Source organism: Neodiprion pinetum, chromosome 4 (genome assembly GCF_021155775.2).
Source record: "Neodiprion pinetum isolate iyNeoPine1 chromosome 4, iyNeoPine1.2, whole genome shotgun sequence".
Lineage (NCBI taxonomy): Eukaryota > Metazoa > Arthropoda > Insecta > Hymenoptera > Diprionidae > Neodiprion > Neodiprion pinetum.
Genome location: NC_060235.2, coordinates 19,215,738 through 19,236,603, shown reverse-complemented (window position 1 = coordinate 19,236,603; position 20,866 = coordinate 19,215,738). Strand labels below are relative to the sequence as shown.

General features: G+C 35.3%; 1 protein-coding gene across 16 annotated transcripts in view; it reads left to right on the top strand.

Annotated features, from left to right (window-relative positions):
• The first annotated feature begins 2,011 nt into the window (after positions 1 to 2,011).
• Positions 2,012 to 20,866, top strand: part of pHCl-1 (pH-sensitive chloride channel 1) — a 105,475-nt gene continuing 86,620 nt past the window's right edge. For all 16 annotated transcript variants that reach the window (XM_046620296.2, XM_046620295.2, XM_069135080.1 and 13 more), the window contains exon 1: positions 2,012 to 2,276. The gene's annotated coding sequence lies outside the window, so the exon portion shown is untranslated. The remainder of the gene's footprint in view (positions 2,277 to 20,866) is intronic.

Sequence of the window (20,866 nt, the reverse complement as noted above, 5' to 3'; positions counted from 1 at the left end):
TAAAAAAGACAGATTTTTTTAGATAATGCACTATACATATGTAATAATGACTATAATATTGAGGAAAAAATAAATAAATTGAAGAAAATAAATGAACGTTAGATCGATTATTATTGTATCATTATTTCTGAGCTTCGAAATGAGTCAGTCTTAAAAAAAAAAAAAAAAAAAATACGCGTTTCAGCTCCCTTTCAATTTTAACTGCTATTTTGTTTCAAGTAATCAATCATAGATATTAATTTTTCTTGAATAGTCGTTACCACGTACATTTTTTATTCATGGTGAACTTGATTTAACTAATTTTGTAGGGATAAAAACCTGTAGTTTGGTAATCATAACAGTTTCGAAGTAAATGCATATATTTAACTTCTTAAAGTCTTCAAATTAACGTTACAAACTTTTCAATCGCAGTTTCCGCAGATTCTTCCGAAAGGTCTGTGAAATACACGGAAGAAAAGTTATTAGTTAAACAGTTCTCACATACAAGTTTAATGAGAATTACGATCTGCAGAAATTTATGAACTGGATATAATTCAAGTCGGGCAGTCCATATTACGCCTACCAATGAAAAAGCTGGCTTATAATCGATTTTTTTCACTCACAGTACAGAAAATGTAAACAAAAAACTACTCAGGAACGATCGTTTCAGCGTGCAGCCACCGAATTAAGATCATGAAAAATCCAGGAGTAGGTACAATCTCAAAAATCATTTATGAAGTATTTACAAAATTTTCGAATTTTTTTATTATACGGTCAGTATTTCCGTATTTAGTTAATTTTTTTTTTTTTTTTTATCAACATGCGAGTTCGAATGAATAGAAAACAGCTGTATAAACACTTTACTTTTTTTTGTTGCTGCAAGTATCCAATTTTCTCCCTGATTGTTGCTGCCATAACCTCAAAACTCATGACGAGCATCAGTGGTTTGAAGAGTTTATTGTCTACTTTGTATTCTTGTTTGTTGTAGGTATACAAAACAGTGAAAAGTTGTTAAATAAAGAGTAATAACTCGCTCGTTTCGTAACTGTATGGATTGATTTTCTTCTGTTATTTATCACTGTCACTAGAACATTCTAATAAAATAGATACATATCGTTATAATAATCGTTTAAATATTGTTGAGATCATGAGAAAATGTGATACAAGTTAAGCTATTTACGGTAATTATAATAGTTTTCGATACTTATAGATTTTCTCATTATTGCCATATTAAAAACTGTTTATTCGGATTGCTACACTTTTTCAGTCGAATAAGTTATATTCGTATACCAAAATCAAATTATCGCCTCAGTTACAAAGAAATACATTGCGAGTGACTATGATGAAAAATGATAGTAATGCATAAATCGTTTTTCAATTACAGTTACAAAACTATTTTTTTATTTTGCATCAATAACCACATACTTCCGATTACGGTGAAAATTGGAAATAGTCACACATAAAAGTTTCTCCAATTGTTGAGATTTTTTTTTTGAAATTGAAACGTTACACTGAGAGAAATTTTTAGTTCCGGTCAGCGCTCAGACCTTGACTATTTTTATTTTTTACCAAAATCGAAAAATATAGTTCAAGGTACAAAACGTAAATTAGTTTCGTAGCTGTTACCAGAAAGTCTGGTATCCGTTACTATTTTTTCTCATTACTATCACTGTTACTATATTTTCTTGTAACTGTTGCGACGCTTTAATGCTTTTGCAAGAATAAATTGACGTTAAAGCGTTTTTAACTAAAAAGGTGGAATAAACCGAAGAAACTGATTTTGCATTGCAATTACCAAAAACGGATCGACGATATCGCAAAATGGTTACGCGTACCTCGTTTTTCGTAATTCCAACAATATTCAAACCGTTTTTTCATCGATACCTGTTTTACTGAATTTTTCTAGTTACTATACCAAATGATATTTTTCTTAGCGTACGGCAATTCTAGTGCGAATTTACGCCGCGGCGGGACGCTGGCGTCGCGACGCCCCTAGGCGTCCTCGATCCACCCTCAGTGCGGTGCGCACCGCGAGTGATATCGCGTCGTTCTTGAATTTCTCCGATAAGAATAAACCTGCACCAACCAATTCGGGGCGATCCGTTGTTTGCTTATCCGCTTTTCCACAACACTACTCATCCTAGTTACCATACATCAATATCAATACAACTAATATTACTCGCATAATTACGGGTTGCACAACGACACGGTGTGTTAAATTTACTGTAAATTTATATGTAGGTATGTATATAGTGCCAATTTGTGCCATAGTCGACAGTCGCCCACATCGCTAAAACGTAAGTTTTTTTCTTTTTATCATCTTGTTATTTTGACATCTATGTAATTCTGGCGCCACCTCGAAGCTTCAAGTTTCTAACGTTCTACAACGAAAGATTTTACGGAGAAATGTTGAAGCTGAAATCCTGAATTCGTAAATTTAACTTCATCTCGCCATTTTTATTTTGCAACACTGCACCAAATTAAACATATCAAATTTAGTTTTATGTTCTTCATTGATTTAGTTGCAATTTCAAACGTTCGGCGATGGACAATCTCGTTATGTACTTGGACGCTCTTATCAACGATTTCTTTTATCGATTATTGACCGATCAACTATTCACCTAGTAATTAGTCTAAAAATACTTACATATATCTTTGAAATCTTACCACTTCGCTCTTGTTTCGTTGATACGAACTTTTTCCTCATTCACTGGTCATTGCGAATCCATTTTTTTCCAAGTTCGCCGATGTTAGAAATCGAAAATGATAGAAACTGTGCTTTTCAATCTACCGTTGTATAAATTGACTCCCTTTCGTTCCTTCCTCCCATTCTACCCACATGTCTAATTACGTCGCGAATAGTTCACGCTTGGCAAATTACGTCTACTGCGTAGAATCCAAGTATGAAATAAAGGCAAAGGTATTGACGGTGTCACATTGTCATTATCACTTTAGATTTGTTTCCGCTCGCTTTCTGTTATTATCAATTTCAATTTCAATCATTTCAACTGATAACTATTCACAAGTTGTTTCATATATTCATTCGCTGGTCACTTTAGTAGGAAAAGTATTCTGACTTTTTATTTAAATTTGGTAATCTGTCAACGTTGTACAATATTACTTGGAAATTTTTTTACTTTATTTTGTAATATATATTTTATTTTTTAATATATATTATACCTGCTGAAAACTAATTTAACTCGATTCTTTTGGTTGATTTATAATTCTTGACGAGGGACAATTTTTTTTCTTAAAATTGAGAATTAATTGACGTTTGAGTGGACTTATTATACGTAAGTGACTGAATTGTTTAGTAATTGATCGTTCGAACGACTTTGTAACAGTTTGCTATGATTTACTGTGCGTCTGTATACAATAACGCTTTGCTACATAAACTCTACCATAACCAATTTCGCACACCATAGGGTTGATTAATAACATAACATAGTCTCACTGTGTTCTATATATCTGATATATGTGGTTTTTACGTCGGGAAAAAATAACCGTCAAAGATAAAGCAAAATGTATCGAGATTATCCGGTCAATATTCTCGCGTTATACGCATTATACGATAATGGTTATAGTAAATACATCGTAAATCGTAACTCGAACATCTGATCTCTCTTATCGAGTAGAGCTACACTATTATTATATGGGACGCCATGCGAACCAGGCGTTGTCAATATTTTGCCAGTTTCTGCTGCAGTCTTGCTTCCTTCTTGTTTCACTGTTTTTACACGCTCATCTTTGAATTGTTCTTTTGTTTCTTCACCTCCTGCCCACAAATAATGAGCAAAACTTTCCGATGTTAAGGAAATAAATGGACTGAGGATTCTTATGGCTCCCCAATTTTTTCTTTCTTCGTACGTCAGTTCTTGAATTTTGATATTCTTCAGAAAGACGAGTAATTTGCAATCAAATGGATTAAAGGGAAGAGCGTTCAAAATATAGATTCATTGAATTTTTTATTACCGAATTCGCAATTCACAAAAGTTATTATTTGAAATAGAAACATGATAATCATACTCATGAGGTAATTGACACCAAAATCCATACTCAGCATGAAATTGCAGGGAATGGATCGTACTCGTGCAATGTAAATAATAACATATTTTGTAAGCTGCAAATGTGTGTAATTTTCGCTGATTTTTCTTCATTCTCTCTGCTCTTTCTACCGTATTTCGCAAATTTACTTTCTTATCTGTCGCATAACGACAGAGCCCGTAGTTCCGAGTTAGTTTCTTTCCTAGAATTAGGTATATGCAAGTACACAACACAGGTCATTAACAGTCACCCTCGACACTTTGCACCTTTCGCAATCTCCTCCTCGGCTGACTCGCGGTGGGTAAATAGCCAGACGGACAAAACACAACCGCTAATTACATGCGTGAGACTCGAATGCAAACTCTTCTTTTGGCACTGTTCTATAAAACGGCAAAGCCTTCAGCCGCTCGAAGAGAATTAGCCTCTTTGACGAATACGCGACGACTAAACGGAAATCAAAATTCTGCCGATCAGTTTAGATAATAGAGTAAAAGTTTCTGTTGAACTTTCATAAATTTTGGGAAAATCCTGTGCGTTTGCGAGTCGCTAAAATTCCATAGGATATCGTACGCAACTTTGAAATTCTAGACATCTCGATTTATGTAAAGCTGATATGCTTTTTCTTTCTTCGTTTCGTTTCTTTTTTTTCTTGCTCTCTCCGAAGACCGCGAAAACAGTTGCGCAATTTATCGAATGCACCGCCACGCGGGTGCCAAATAGTGTAAATTATACGCACGTCTATCTGGTGTGCATCCGTCGTTGGTTAAATACGGCTGGCAAATGGTTCGAGAATTTCGAAGGCTGCATGTATACAATAGCCACCGTTTTAAATACTTGTATTATATGTTATAAATGCCGTCCAAGAATCAGCTGATTCACGGACGTGTATTTTGGCCGAAACTTCCTAGCCGATCAAGCAACTAAATTGGTCAAATCGACGCTTGAACTCTATATCGTTTGTATATATATAATTGACAATCTGTGAAATTGTCTATTGATATTCAATGAAAATTTCCAAATCTTGTTAAATTTATTATTTATTTGTATTAAAAATGCAAAGCAGGCAAACAATAGTTCCCAAGATTTGCAAGCGAATCGAACAATACGTATTTCGACTACCGTGAGAATTTGAGGAAAACATCTTTGCTCTTCAATGTGGCTCAAATTGTTACTAATGGTTATTGTAATTGCGCGGCTATTCGTGATAAGCCGCGCTGAAGTTGACTTCGTCTTTAAATTCGTCGGTTGAAAGACTCTTAAGAAGCTGTTGAAGGCATAAGAAAGCGACAGAGAAGGGGAAAGAAACAAAGGATACATAACACTCGAGATGCACTCCGGCGGTCGTTTTTCAGAATATGTGATGCTATAGTACTTGTAATAAAATCTGAATAATGAAAGTGTAATGTTGAAGTATTATCCGAAATAGGGATACGGAAAGGAAGGTATAATGTAAAAAACAAAAGTACGGTACAAGTAAGGAAAAGGTTTCTTTTTTCACGTCTCGCTCAAATCTTCAATTTCGCTTCGAAATAAAAATTACAGAAAGTAAGTAATATAATCGGTATATTACATAGATGAATAATTATAAATTATAAATTAGGAAACTTTTTCTAACAGTTTTTTTTTTTTTTTTTCAAGAATTTTTATTTACTTGTCATGATATTTCAAGATTGATCCACACATTTAATGAATATTCAGAATACTTGGATAGTAAAAGATTTTTTTTTTCCCGTTGATGTATTTCGAAATTCGCGCATTTACTTTGACTCGAAAGCGACAAATTATCATTAACATTTTCACATGTGATAAAAAAAAAAAGTGGATTCTATCCCGTTTTCATTAACAGGGCTGAGAAAGTCAAAAAATGTGTTTTTTAGCATTTCTTGAGGATTTACCTTAAATTGGCTTACTTTAAGTGGATCGGGCCATTATAAACCTATTATATGGTGCCCAATTCGAATGATCCACGCTTGCCAAAACGAATATTGCTTGTAATGCCTGGGTAAATAGACACATGGTTATGTATATTATACACACATATATAAAATACATTCTGCGAGTTGAACGAACTGACAAACGAGTACCTGATAACCCGATTTCTCCGGTCAAAAGTCTCAAAGCCACAGACTCATCTTACAATATTTTGTCTGTAATTCAGTTAGTAGAAAATGACATCTTATAGAAAATCAATTCGCATACAAAGGAACGTCGAATTTACTACTAATTATTCAAGACTATCAAAAGTCAAGCTCAATGATTTCAGTAAAATATCGATAATTCCAAATTACTCAAGAATCTTTAAAAATGTTGGAACTAAACCGAATAGGCAAATTTTGATTCGTACAGTATTTCCTTTCCACATACAGTTTCCCATTCAAAAATGAGCGGCACAATAGCTCGTTATAATCCCAAGTACGAAGCTGCATGGGTGGTATTACAACAACGGTAAGAATCTGTCGAAACAAAAGTCTAGAAAAATTCGTAAGACGTTATTGAGTTGAAGTAAACGTTTTTGTGCTTTTTCATATTTTTCATAAACTTGACGGTTTCCTACGTGTATTATCCGAATATAACATAATAAGTTGTAAACATCACTTTTCGTTCGACGTTTAAACGAGTAAAGGTTCGTGAAGCTCGGCTGCGCTTCAGAGTGGAGTAAAGGTTTCGTTTTAACACTAGAACTACAGAAAATTCAAAGTGACCGGTTTTACAATTTCATTTAAAAAATCCTACCTCATGTTACATTTTTTCCCCGCCATGACATAATAACTTTTATTTTGGTTTTGTTAGACTGGATTCACAATTTCGTTTTAAAATTTCTGCTTCATGTTACATTTTACCTCGGTAGTCTAGCGTTAACCAGTATGGTTAGAACGAGTGAAGAAGTACTCTACTATGAATATGAAATTCCCAGGAAGAAAAACTTTGCTACCGATGTGATGAGGAAGAAACGGTGTGTTGTAGGAACGCTTGTCTATCTGAGTCGATGGCTTGAAACCCATTTGAATAAGAGAAGAGAAAAAAGGAAAACGGAACGGAACGAAAACACAAAAAGGAAACAGAATAGGCTTGTCTACGTGTAGTAGCGTTGAGTCGCAAATACGTAGCAGCGAGGGGGAACACAGATATATTTCACAAGGAATCGATTGAGATTCTTGGGAATTGCGTGACGGCGTCACCATGCCTACTCGAGACCCTGCAGTATAAATTCTATGTATACGTGTATGGATATCAATATAACCACAGCAATGTCCTTGACGGGTGCACTTCAGGACTTCCTTCAATATACATATTGCTGTTTTAGTTCTATCCGTGTAACGGGGGTTAAAAATTGCTTCCTCTAACCAAGTTCATGGCTAATACACCCGCAGTGATCTTCATTTTTTAGCTCAAAGGCATTAAAAATTATGATTTCCACCAACGACGGAGATTTGAAGTAATTGATATTATTGTAGAATATTTATTCATTTGCTGAAATTGTCATAACATAATGCTGAAATTCAAATATTGACTGTCAAAATTAAGATGTAACAGATACGAAGAGAAAACGGCAGAGCTTTGCGAGCTAATCGTAAGCGACCGACTGCTCATGTGCAAAATAATCGAACTTCATTGGTCAACGATATCGTACCCCGGTAATATTTTCGCCTGCAAAGCACGGAAGCCAACTTATTCAAAACAAACAATGAGATATCAAATTGATCTCTTGAGTCAAGTGGCGAATGGAAATTGGATTGTTACGATGACCGTAGCAGCCATCAATCATAAGTCGGGCATTAACAAAAGTATAGCAAGTGAGATGTGTTTAATCTAAAAAGAATTCGAATCGGCTGCATAACCTCCATAAGTCGTGTTTGACAGCTGAATCTTGAGGTGGCCAGCCTGCGCGAAGATCGGACAAGGTTCGCGCATGCGTGGCTGGATGCTCAATGTGCCGAGTTTCGCTGTTTCTTCTCGATGACAGATAATGCGAATAACCCGAACCCTTGCAAGCCTTCGGCCTTATAGGCAACTTTAGGTCATCGCCAATTGACGAATCGATCTGCAGAACGAAGGCGGGAGGTACAGCACGTATTGTAGCAATTTTCATACACGTTAAACGGGTGGATAGCAAGGAATGAAAGGCTGCGCGTATAATATCGATCAAGTGAGCCTTTCGGCTGGCTAAAAACACCGGGAGACCTTATTAAATATGCTAACCTTTTAAGCTTCCACTAGCAGAAACTTCAGTTATATTATATATACCGTCCACCGTTCATTCTTCGATAGATAATTGCGAACGGCCGTGGCGACGCTTCGCTGAACTCTTTTATCTTGGAGTACCGGAAATGTAACGACCGCTACACGTAATTAAGATCTCGAATTAATTTATGTTGAGGAGTTGAAGCAAATTTTTCTACGCTTGGGTTGCTTTTAAAGAAATTGTCAAATTGCCTTCCCGAATTTCATTGCGAATTTGGAAAATTTAACAGATTGCGAAACCATTTTAGGAAAGAACGAAAAACGATCGATTGCCTTGAACTTTTGCAAGTTTTATAACTTTTGTCGATCGGTTCGGTTTCTTTGATTCCATTTATACCTCGGTCAACCTTTATCCTGTATCTACACCTTTAAATTGTGCCTCAGGAATCGCCTGCGTTCTACGTCTACGGGGTGAATTTTTAACGGCTGAATGGTTCGTCGTCTGCTAAAATTTAATGCGCATGCACTACAATTCGCGAGCAGTTGTTCGCCGGGGCGACCAACCGTTCCAAATTGAGACGACATGGCGACAATTCGCTGCAATGTAAGTAACCTCGAAAATTTCGACAGCCGTCGGTGTTGAACACAAGTGCAAACAACAACTTTCAAAATTTTTGAGGTTACGTTCGTGACGGTTGGTCACCCTGGCAAGCAACTGCTCTCGAATTGTGGAGCATGCGCATTAAATTGTAGCAGACGACGGATCGTTTAGTCTTGGCAATTCATCTTGTGTAATAAATCGTTTAAGAGATATAATAACTCCCGCGATTTCTATATTGTAACGATTTCAACGTGGTCAAACTGTTGCCAAGTTGTACGTGGGTATGTAAAATATCGTGCAGACTGGAGCAGATAGTAGGTAGTACATAGCGAATACCTTACACAGGACTTGTTGAAGAAGGAAAGTTGTATGATCTTGTAGAAATACGTGAAAGACGGAATAATCCCACTTGAAAAGCGCGGACTCTGAATGCGACGCTCGTTTAACGCTATTCACTACCCGTGAGCGATACTTTGTACAAAATGTAATCTGTTCAACTACAATCACGAGATTTTCTTCACTCGCAGAAAATGGAAGTTTTTATATTGACAGGAACGTGAAGAATGTTTTCAACTCTAAAAAGTCCGCTGAAAATTTCGAATTTACAATACATGCACGTAACTACTGCAGGCTAAGGTTGAAATACTTTTTAACAGTTGAAGGAAATTCCGTCTGCAACGTGGAAACTAGATTTTCCTTTACGATCACTTGAACTGTTTTCCAGATTTAAAACTTAGGAATGTTATTATAATCACCTCGAAAGCGGAAAATTGAGTTTTCACTGCATCTTAACGTTTTAAAGTCTGGGTTTCTTTTCTTTCAACAAACCGTGTTTTACACGTTACACAAGAGTCAAGAATTTTAGTTTCACAGCTTCAAAGAATCTCCCTCATTCAAATGTACGAATTTGGCCTTAACAAAAGAGCACGTTAATGTAAATCATCTTGAATCAAAGGACTGTGTCTTTAAAATTTCAGAGCTTTTAACTTTTTATTCTGCAACAAATGGAAATTTTTTTTTCGCATTTCTTCAAATTCTTTCACGAATTTTTACTGAATGATTCAATCTAACTGCTCTTCTATCTTTTTCCGATATATCCTTATTAATAATCAAAATCGATTTACTATTTTTAATATTTCTAACGGCTGAAACAATTTTGCTTATAAGACAAATTCTAATTTTTGGTGCTACGTACCTGCATATTGTATTTCTTCAATTTGGCTTCTGTCTGTAAACCGAAAATTTCCTGAACCGCGTTGTATAAAATAAAACCGCAATTCTATTCGTCTTGCAGTAAAATTGATTCAACCCCAGAGATATAGCAACGGCTTCCACTAAATTATTCCATCGCCATTTATACGTACATACAGTATTATACTACATAGTAAACCCTCTGTTATTTAGATCGGTCGATTCCTACTCATAGATAATAAATTCGATGTATCCGGTCTAAAGACGTAGCAGCTCACGTGCTATATAATTTCGATGCGAAAACGAATTTCTTACAATACATTGCGGGGTCCATAATAAAATAATTCACAATATACGGTTCTATGTGTAGATATTTCGTTGTAAAATTATCATAAATTCAAAGATTACTTTGTACATCATTTAAACACCTACAATCTTATTGAAAAAGTGTCAAAGCGAAAAAAATAAAAACCAAAGACTCAAAATCAATATCCTACTGAATTAAGTTATGAATTTCGTTATAAATCTCGGTATGTTGTAAGAAAGTTAAAAACCGTAAATTTTTACAAAAATAGTTTAGCGATTGATAACCTGAGACGTATTGCATTATCGTGCATTTGTTGTTAGTTCGTGATGCGAAAAATTGATACGATCTTAATAAATATTAGCTTGTTTTGTTCTTACATAATTATACATGAATCGCTTGACGTGAATTTTGAATTGAGTGAATATATTTTAAATAAAAGGATTAATTCATCACTTGCGATCTGTATTAATGTTACACAAGTCGTGTCTTCAGTGAACTGAAGGGCGAAATGAAAATTTAAATTTAGTCGATCTGTCGATAATCTATTTACAAATGAAACAAGCTACAATTTGTTGCAATTCAATATACGGTATGCTTTTTTAATAACGAGGAACGGCAGAAAAGTACGACATTCAAACAATTGTTTACAACCGCAAGCCAATGTTTTTTCCAATAAATAAGGGCTCTACGATCAATCGATTAATCGACAAATCAGTAATTGAGCGTCCCAATTGAGCGACTTACCGAGAAACGATTAATCGAAAAACAATTGAAAGGCTTGATTACTTGATTGATCAAGTAGTAGAGAATTAGCTAAACCGTGCCGATCGAACGATTAATCGTCCTAATTCAATTTGATTAATCTCACTACTTGCACTTGTTCATGCTTAGCCGCTAAATTCTTTCGTTTAGACAATCTTTCGACCGGATGGTACACCCAATAAATCCTTACAATGTGACTCTCGGTATGCAAAGCAATCACATATATTTCGTAGATACGAAAAACGGCAGAAAAAAGAAGCGATTAAATCAACCGATTCCTTTTGTCTGATTGCGAGCAGTGAAATTCTCTCGCCGGCTCATCCTCTTGGCCTCGTCTGACCTCACGGCTACCGTAACTACTGCGCACCGTCTGCCGACTCTTTTCTGGCTGACCTGTGACAGGGAACAACCTCTTAAGCCACACACGGCACGGTTCCGTCTGTCTGACTCATACGCGGCGTCACTACTGCGCCGCAGCTGCATTCTTGTATTAAATTTCTCGTTGTTTTCCTCTCGTCGTTATCAACACTATTATTATTCTGATTATTATTATTATGCCTCTAATCTACGAAGGAATCCGCAATTTGCAAATCGGTGAAAAATTCTTTTTGATTAAGGGGATATAATTGAACACCACCCTAAATTCTTATTTTGCACTTTTATAAGTTCACTTGCTTGAATAACTTGGAATAATTTTGGCGTAATTTAACTTTTTTGTTGAGTTATATATCACGGTTATATCTCGGAATGGGTGACGTAGTAAGTCTGTTGTTACCAACCCGTCGTATTGGCTACAATTTTTTGGCAATTGGAAAAAGAGAAAAAGTGACTTGATTACTTTTTCGTGGACTATTTGATTTCATTGAGAAACAAAAAAGAAAAACAGGCTTTGGCTCAATTATTATTCAATTCAATTGGGGTTTGTTATATTCAAAAGTAAATATATCGAGTTTTATTTACATATATTTTTATTGGAACGAATCAAACAGAAGCATTGTTATTGACAATCATGTCAACCATGTTGAAAAAACTGCTCTCGCCCATTTACTTCACACTTTAAAACAGGTTTCTTGAACAGTTTATCCTCTTTGTCATGATGCGGGTTTTCTTTTTTTTAACAGAATGATGACTGAAATTGAAATTTGATTTATTGTAAGAAATTTATGACTTTTTATTCGATTGAAAAAAATTTGATAGTTGCATACAATTAAGTGGGATCACAATGAAGAAGATAAACTATCGAACAATACTTTCTCCGTGCTCGAAGCACATAAGAGGGATTCTCCGTCAACTCGGCCACTTTTTTTTCAACCATCGCAGATCTGAGATGGTCGAAAAAAAAGTGGCCGAGTTGACGGAGAATCCCTCATACATGAGTTGAACGAAATTTGAGAAACATGCCACCGAACAAAATGGTCGACGTTATTTTTCATAACACTGTCTCCTATCGATTGATTTAACCACATTAGAATTAACTAACCGATCGTCGAGATGTAAATTCTTAAAATTCATCCAGCTGTTTTAATCATCAGCCCGATCAATTAATCGAGCTTAACGATAATCACGAGGCTGCAGTTTTTCTCAATATATCGTTTTAAAGTTATTTTCCATTTTTCTGTCACGGGCAAATGAATGATTCGGTCATTTCTTATTCCGCCGAAATACTCCATCATTCGTCACCTCGAGTTAAATGCCTGGAATTTCATAAAGCTTGGCTTCAAGCCCCTTGGGTAATCCGGAAGCTCGACGCGCGTCGCGAACTCGTTTCATATCGGTGGCTGTGTCAAATTGCTCAAGCTGATCTATCACGGGGCATGCGGAAATTCTCGAGAACACGGAGAAAACGACACACGTACAACTCGTCCGCGGATTGTAAACGCGTTTCGCGATTTTCCCCTTATTCATCCTTTGTCTGTTTCTCTCAATTTCCTTCGAGTCAGAATTCACTCTTTGTTCAACTACATTGCGTATTTTATACGTGCCGTTGTGCGTATTGTATATTATGTATATAACGTACCAACTCCGGCACTTGCCAGAGAGATGAAATACTCGGTATATTCTTGGGATATTTGCACGCGCGAATTATTCCGCTGCAAATCGAGATGTATGCATTAGCAACAACTGTTTGTACAAAGTCGTGAAGGGTACTTTACCGAATCAATCTCGTCATTCTGTCTGAACAAATTCGCGAAATTGAAACACTTTTTGACATTCTTTGTACAGAAGCTTACCGTTAGATGGATTTTTGTAGAGAAATAATCAATCTGATCATTGCATGGAAGAATGAATCTGTGTTAATTTTAAAATTTATCCTCGCATGGTCAAATTTCTCGCAAAATTCCGAAATTTGTACGAATGTATACGGAAATTGGAATGCTTTTTGGACAATTTTACGATGAATTATTGTTTTCCTTGATGACGGAGTGATAATCATTGTTTAAGGTTTTTTTTTTTTGTAAATTGTAAGATTATTCTGAAATTGTGCATAAAAAAATATAATCATTAATATTTGCTTATAAATTGTTCTAATTTTGAACGAACAGAAGCTGAGAAAAAGAACACAATTCTTCAGATTAAATATTTCGCTCAATTTTATTACAGCAGTATAAGTACATATTAGGTGCAGGGAAAATTACTAATTAGCAAATCTAGAATAACAATTAGAACTATCTGTATCAGCAAAATTTAATTACGTCAATGCTGCCTGCCGGTTTAGTGAATTTCGGAAAATTCTATAAAAATATTGAACTTTTACCTGATTACTCTATCACGTAATATACTTTGCCAAAGTTTCCAAAAAGCTTTTAATACAATACTCACACCCGTAGCGTAATGATCTTAATTCACCCGCAGTACAGGTATAAAATACTTTATAATCATGGGGTTACGACTCTGAATAAACGAGTACTTTCTTCAAACTGGAAATCTGCAGGAACTTCTGCGCCGAAAGATTTAACAAACGAATAGACTTTGCTCTCTTCCGGAGGCCGGAGGGTTTCTGCACACGAATATTTCGCTTGGGTATCGAGACGTGGAGTTTCCGCAGCGGCTGGCTTTGAACCACTCGGTATACAGCAGGATGTGCATGGCGACCTCAGTTGACCCGATGCAGGTAGTGCGGGTGCAGAAAGAGGAAGTGGGCGGGGGGTTGTTCCCTGAATGACGTCAGAGCTTCGAGCGCCGGTGGGTCGTTGGGGGTGGATGAAAAACGGAAGAGGAAGCGGGAGGTTGGAAAACAGGAGAAGGATAGCCCATTAGCGTTGATTCGGTTGTCCGTGTTCCTCGTTCGAGGGGAGGAAAAGAGTGTAGAGAAGGAATCAGAGGGAGGGAGAGGACGAATCGGAGAGTTTCAAGTTGAGTGTTTCCCTTCTCCCCGTTTCGAGACGAACCGGATCTGCTCCGATTGTTCGATCGTTTCGCTCGGCGACGTTGCTTTATGGACCAAATTTCAAAAGAAATTCACCTCAAAGCGGAATAACAAGTAAAGGAAGGAAGGAAGGAAGGAAGGAAAAAGTTAGAACGCGAAGGGTCGTATTGTCTGAAAATTGACCACCGACGATGCTTGTGATTAGATTTTATTCAGGTTTAATGGTTTGGAGAGTATGTTATACCAAGAGGAATATCCTTTTGCGGTTTCCATACAGTCTTCAACTATTTTTATTTTCAACTAGAACTGAAATAAGTAATTCTGGGCGATGTGTGAGAATTAGGTTTGTACCAGAAGCTTGAACCGCAAAATCTGGTATGTATTACCATTTTTTTTTGATTATCTTCACGTCTTTCCACGTCGTTTTGACCAAGTTCAGCCTTCGTATTTTTCATTTTTTCCGACATTTTTTTTGAGTGTAGCAAGACCGCAGAAACACCTTAATTAATGTCTTAACATTTTTTTGAAAAATCTCTTACAAGCAATGACTTTCGAAAGTCGTGAAAACTTTTGGTTGATCGACAATCCGATTTCAAATGCGACGCTAATCAATGAAATGTAAAGTCCACTGTTGAAGAAAAACAAAAAGAGAAAAGATTTTTTGGGAAGAGGAATATTTAATTCGATAATCAAATGTTGCGGAATGAGTTTGCATAGATTTTTAATTTAAAAAATTTTTTTAAGTCAAGCTTAATTGATTTTGATTTGAAACATCGGTGTACGGTTGAATAATTTACTCAATTATCAAGTTCAAAAAACAATTTATTGATTAAATTCTATTGAAGCATTCGTTTTCAATTGGCGTAGATATAATTACATTTGATTGATTTCACGCATGATTTTCGTTTGCCATATGTATAATTATAGCGCTGAGAAACTCACATTATATTTATAATAAAAGATCATTCTCAACTTCGATCATCCAATATTTTGATCCTTCGGTATTTATCGTAAAAGTTACCATTTTCTATACAATTACAAATGCAACACGAATGATTTTTTTCATCTAATATTCAACACCTCAGATTTGTCTAGCAATTTGAATAACAAAACGAAGATGTAATTGTTTCAGAATTATCAACGCTTAGACGAATACAAGAATATGGATTCAATTTTGGAAGTATTTTGTACAAAACTAAATTCTGCACAAAAGTGTCACTTCAATTTTTATTGCAAAGTCAATAGTTCGGTAACTAAAGTCGTTTAAGCATGAGTTTTTAAATAAAATTGAAATATCGATCGGAGTTTTATAACTTTTCAATTGTTTTAACTACGGATTCAGCTCAATGGACACTATAAAATACTTCCAAGATCAAGTCCGTACATTGATATGTACGATGAACAGTAGCAATAGAAAAAACACATATTTCCCGTGTTATTTAAATAAGGAAGCATCGACTTCCGGAAGCGACCCTTTAAAATTGGATTCAGGTGTCTTTCAGGTGAGACGGCATAGAAAAATATGTTGCTTTCAAACGAAACACCCAATACATATGTACGTACCCACCTATGTACACCCCAATTCATTTACGGACAGATTTTACCAGCCGCCACTTTACTCGCGAGGCAAACAGGCCGTAATTATCTCGAGTGCGCGTGTCCTCAGGTCTGATTAGTTGCCGCAAGCTTACGATTAGCGGTTAATCTTTCGTTGCCGATCATATATGTACATGCGTATACCTATAGCCTCCTCACCAGCCGTGTAATTTGCTTAATTTACTCATTTACTCGGTCACTTTGTAAGAAGCGAAGCTGAATACAGACCCTCAAAAACGTGCAAAACTTTTGTTCAACCCTCGTTTTTCCGAGAATTTAAATATAAATATTTTCTACCATGTATTTTAGTGTAACGGTGTTTTGAATTTTGAACCAATGAGTTGGGGCTGAATGAGGACAGTTGTAATCTCTATTTTTGCAGGACGAGGCATAATTTAACAGAATTTACCAAAAATTGGACAATTCACCGTCTGTTTTGTGAAAATAAAATAACAGAATTGCGAATTACCATTTTACTTTGAAGCGATAACTTGGTTTTAAAATTATTTTGGTAATTACTTTACTCGTGAGACACAACGAGTCGAATGACAGATCGAATGACAAAACTTAAAGAAAAATAAGTATAATATTTTGTACGGATTGAATTTTGATTCTTAAAATTGTGGATATCTCAAAATTCTAGGTAGATTATTTCATACTAAACCAAAACGACCAAACATTAATCTACCAACTTTACCCATATTTGTCATTTCCAGCAGATAATTTTAAGTAACGTAATCAAACCGAAAGCTTAAGTTACTGCTCCAAATCCTCTCCGAATGATTTCCAAAACCATTCTGAATATCGGTATCAATTTCCGAAAATTAGGAAGTAAAAGAAAAGTATAAAAAACGAAGATCTTTGAAATGCCAGTGTTACATTAATACAAAGCCATAAACAAAGATAAGCCGGGATGCTGCAGATGCGGATTAAAGCGATACGAATCAGTGCTTCGTGGATATTTCACTGCAGTTTTCATTCCCAGAGAATTGTTGCCTCTGCAGAATAACTGAAAAGACTTTATTTGCCATTTCGATTGCTATACGAAATTTTGAGTATTGTTTTGAAAAATCGATCAAAATTCAACGGTAACTACTTATTGTTGAAACTAGTTGAGGAGGTTCATTGACGAAATATCGATACTTTGATAGTACGTTGAGTAAAAAAAAATAGAAAATACTAGAATTATAAAAAAAAGTCTAGACTGCGCTGCTTGAATTCAAATCACTTTACAATTGTTAAAAATCAAAAGATTGATTCGATTTCACTTTACGACAGTTTATTTTGTTCAGACCATTCTCTACAAAGTCGCTGAATCGAAATATTTTCTTTTTTTTCTAGCAGTTCATTGAATATCGCCATTTGATGATCACAATCAATATCTGTGGAGTGTCGTAAAATTGAATATTTAACGATGCTAATACGACAAAAATAACGTTTCAGTAAGGTTGTAAAAATAATCTGTTAAACTAAACAATCAGCCACAGAGTAGACAGAATTTAATAAATGCTGTGGTAAAATTTTGGTCGAGTTGGCACGGAATGCCCCATACATCAGAACACGTCCCTCGAGTGATTAGACTCATGCAGAAATATATGTACACCGCTTCCCGAATGAACGGATAACGTTTCTCCCCGACTTCACTTTCAACTTTACCTGTATATAGGTATAAATTCTCCGATATACCAGCCGTTGTGCTTTTATCGTCAATTCACTTTGTGCAACGCCTTTGCGCGGCAGATCCCTGTTGATAAACTAAACACCTCTTGAGAATGAAGCCGTTGTGGCAAAGCCAATCCTATCTCTCGATTGTCTCGTATATGCGGAGGGGGGCGGCTGCCAAGTGTCGAGATAGCGACTCTTGGCAAGAGAGGTGTTATCGAGAGTGAAAAGAGGTGAAGGAGGATCGCTTAGTGACGTCGATGCCACTTAAGCGAATGAACTTTGGAAAAATTGAATTTATTAAAAAAAAAAAGAAAAAAAAAAATTCAGCGTTTTTTGATTTCTTTAGCCACTTGCTTGTTTTCTTTATTTTCATTTATCATGCGCATTAAAATTCGTAACAATGACAGTTCAACTTTTTTTTTTATTGCATCCGTTTACTTTCTTCATCACCAGCTTGACTGTATTAAAATTCACTGTTTTATATAGCCAACATTCGATCATTCATTTGTATATTATTTTTACAATCTTTTTATTTGAAGAAATTTTAATCCCCTTGTTGATGATTAAAATTAATGAATTATTAAAATTTTTTTGGATCTTATTCACCTGTAAAGCGTTCATCAAATAATTACATCAAAATTATGATTTAACGTTCGTTATATTGTTCACATAAATTATTATCTATACATTTCTTTAATTCGCAAAACATGAATCGAGATTCACGAATATTAGAATAAAATAAGTTTTTTTGTTATCTGATGATTCAGTTTATTTTTCGTAAGAATTTATAATTTCTTTTACATCCAATCAAAATTATGTATATATTCTGAAAAATGTTTATCAAAGGTTAGCTGAAAGTGCAAAAACAGATTTTGACGGGTTGCAATCAAGAAAAATTATGGGCTTGTGAATAATTCGTCGTCGGTACTGATCCGGACAAATTTCTTAATTTGTCAACTTTGGAGATTTTTAATCTGTCGTTTCTCTGTTTTCAGAGAAAAAATGGAGTTATTGTAATCACCCCGAAAATGAAAACTCAACTTTTTGAAATCTAGCAAATCACTTTCGACCATTTTCGGATGTGTGTGAATGAATGTGATCAATTTATTTTTCCGACGATATCGCGAAAACGAGTTACGGGATTTCAATGATTTTTATCTCAATCAACGCGACTTTCCCAAACTTAGAACTGATTAGATTTTGGCTAAAAATTGACACATTAATATATAAATAAAAGAACAATGACAACAACAATAACAATAATAATTATGATATTATGAGATTGGATGAACGGATTCGAATGAAAATTGGTACCGTCAAGATTTAGGGTCGCTGATGACCGATCTGAGGTCAGATTTGCAAAATCCAAAATGGCCAATCTAATATGGTAGAATAAAAATTTGAAAATATTTGGATTTTGGTAGAAATTAGTAGGCTGAAGTTTTTTGCGTCACCGATCCAAGGTGAGAATTCCAAAATTTTTAATAGTGGATCCATTCCAGTGGCTAAGAATAATAAAATCGTAATGTTTTCACGTAATATGGTATTCAAGGGCCTTTGAATCGTCAATCCGGAATCTGAATTTGTAGTTCGAAATTCGAATTGGGTATAAACATTTTTTTGTTCCGTGAATCTGGAACCTACTGTGTGAAATTGGGAAGTTCGAAGGCTGGTGCACCTCACTGACCGTGCTTTAGGCTGACCGCCTAAAGCCGTTTGTTTAAAACAATGTCAGATCCATATTTTACAATATTTCAACAATTTCTTAATTCTCGTCTGAAACACCTTCTCTGGTTATTTGACATCTTGGAAAAGCTTAATAAATTTTGCTTAATTAAAGTTAAAATGTTGTTTCAGCTTTTTGTGTTTTTCGGTAAAAGTTTCTGGAAAGTTCCGGTTCTCCATTCAGACTTTAAGCAGTTCTAATCCTGATTCTAGAACATTATTGTAGCCTCATTTTCAGCGGATGAATATATCTGCGTGAAAACATCGCCTGAATCTTAAAAACTGACGAAAGTTTTCATCTATATATTAGAGTTTTTTTTTTAAATCACTACAAACGTTTTGAAGTTAGCTGAAGATAAACATCCTATACGGCCGAGAAGAAAATCAATCATTTCCTTGAACGAATTCACATACGAGTATATGTAGTATCGTACATACCTATGTGTATCCGAATTTGAGTGCATTAGGAAGTGAAAAGTTTGTTTGCTTTTGGACGAAGGGAAGCTTGAAAAAGCTCGCAAGGGTTTAATTTTAACTTGAAGGCGTCTGGATGAAATTTCTTACCCTATTTAGTTAGTTAATTAATTCATTCATACAAACGTTTCATAATTTCCGGGTTGGCTGATTACATGGAATTGCAGCTTTTGCCAGAAAATTCGCGAAACGTCAAGAATATTATGTTTTGCAATAATGCAAACGGTGATTTACGTTTCACCCAGGCTCACTTATAGAGAAACATATTAGAACTTCTTATACCAAAACTAGGAGGTACACGACATGCTGATAGCCACTTCGCTAAATCATCAAGTTCGAAGAATCATGTTCAGTTCTGTTCATTTCGAATTGTTTTCGCTGACGTTCTGGTGTTTTAATAAAAAATTTGTGTCACTATGTACAAAGTTTTCATGCTTTCCTTAAAAAAGCGTATGAAAACTAAGTTGTGCGAGAAAAAAAATCAGAAACAGATTGAAAATATATAAGTATTATGGGGGATTTGAGAAAAAAATAATTTGCAATTTTTCACAGGGGCAACCCCTAAAAAGTTTGCTTAGGTTAAAAGAAACATTCTGGGAATAGATACCTAAGCGTCAAGCGTTATGTGGAAGATCGTCCTCATTTAATTTTTTACTTTTTTTTTTTTTTTTTTTTTTCATGTTTTTCCGAATTTATATACACTATAACGCGTCCAAATTTCAACCGAGTAGAAATTTCTAATCTAAAAAACTGGCCAAAAGTTGATGGGTCGACCTACATCGCTTTGTATAACTTTGCATATTGTATTTTTCATCGAATGGCTTCAGTTTATATCCCACAAAGATTTCCCCTCGCACAAAATTTGGCCCTAAACTTTACGCTCCATGGCTTCAACCGATGAAAGAGGGACCTTCGTGAAATTGACGTTGATAAATAACCGTTGGCAACATATTATTATACCATACACGTTACA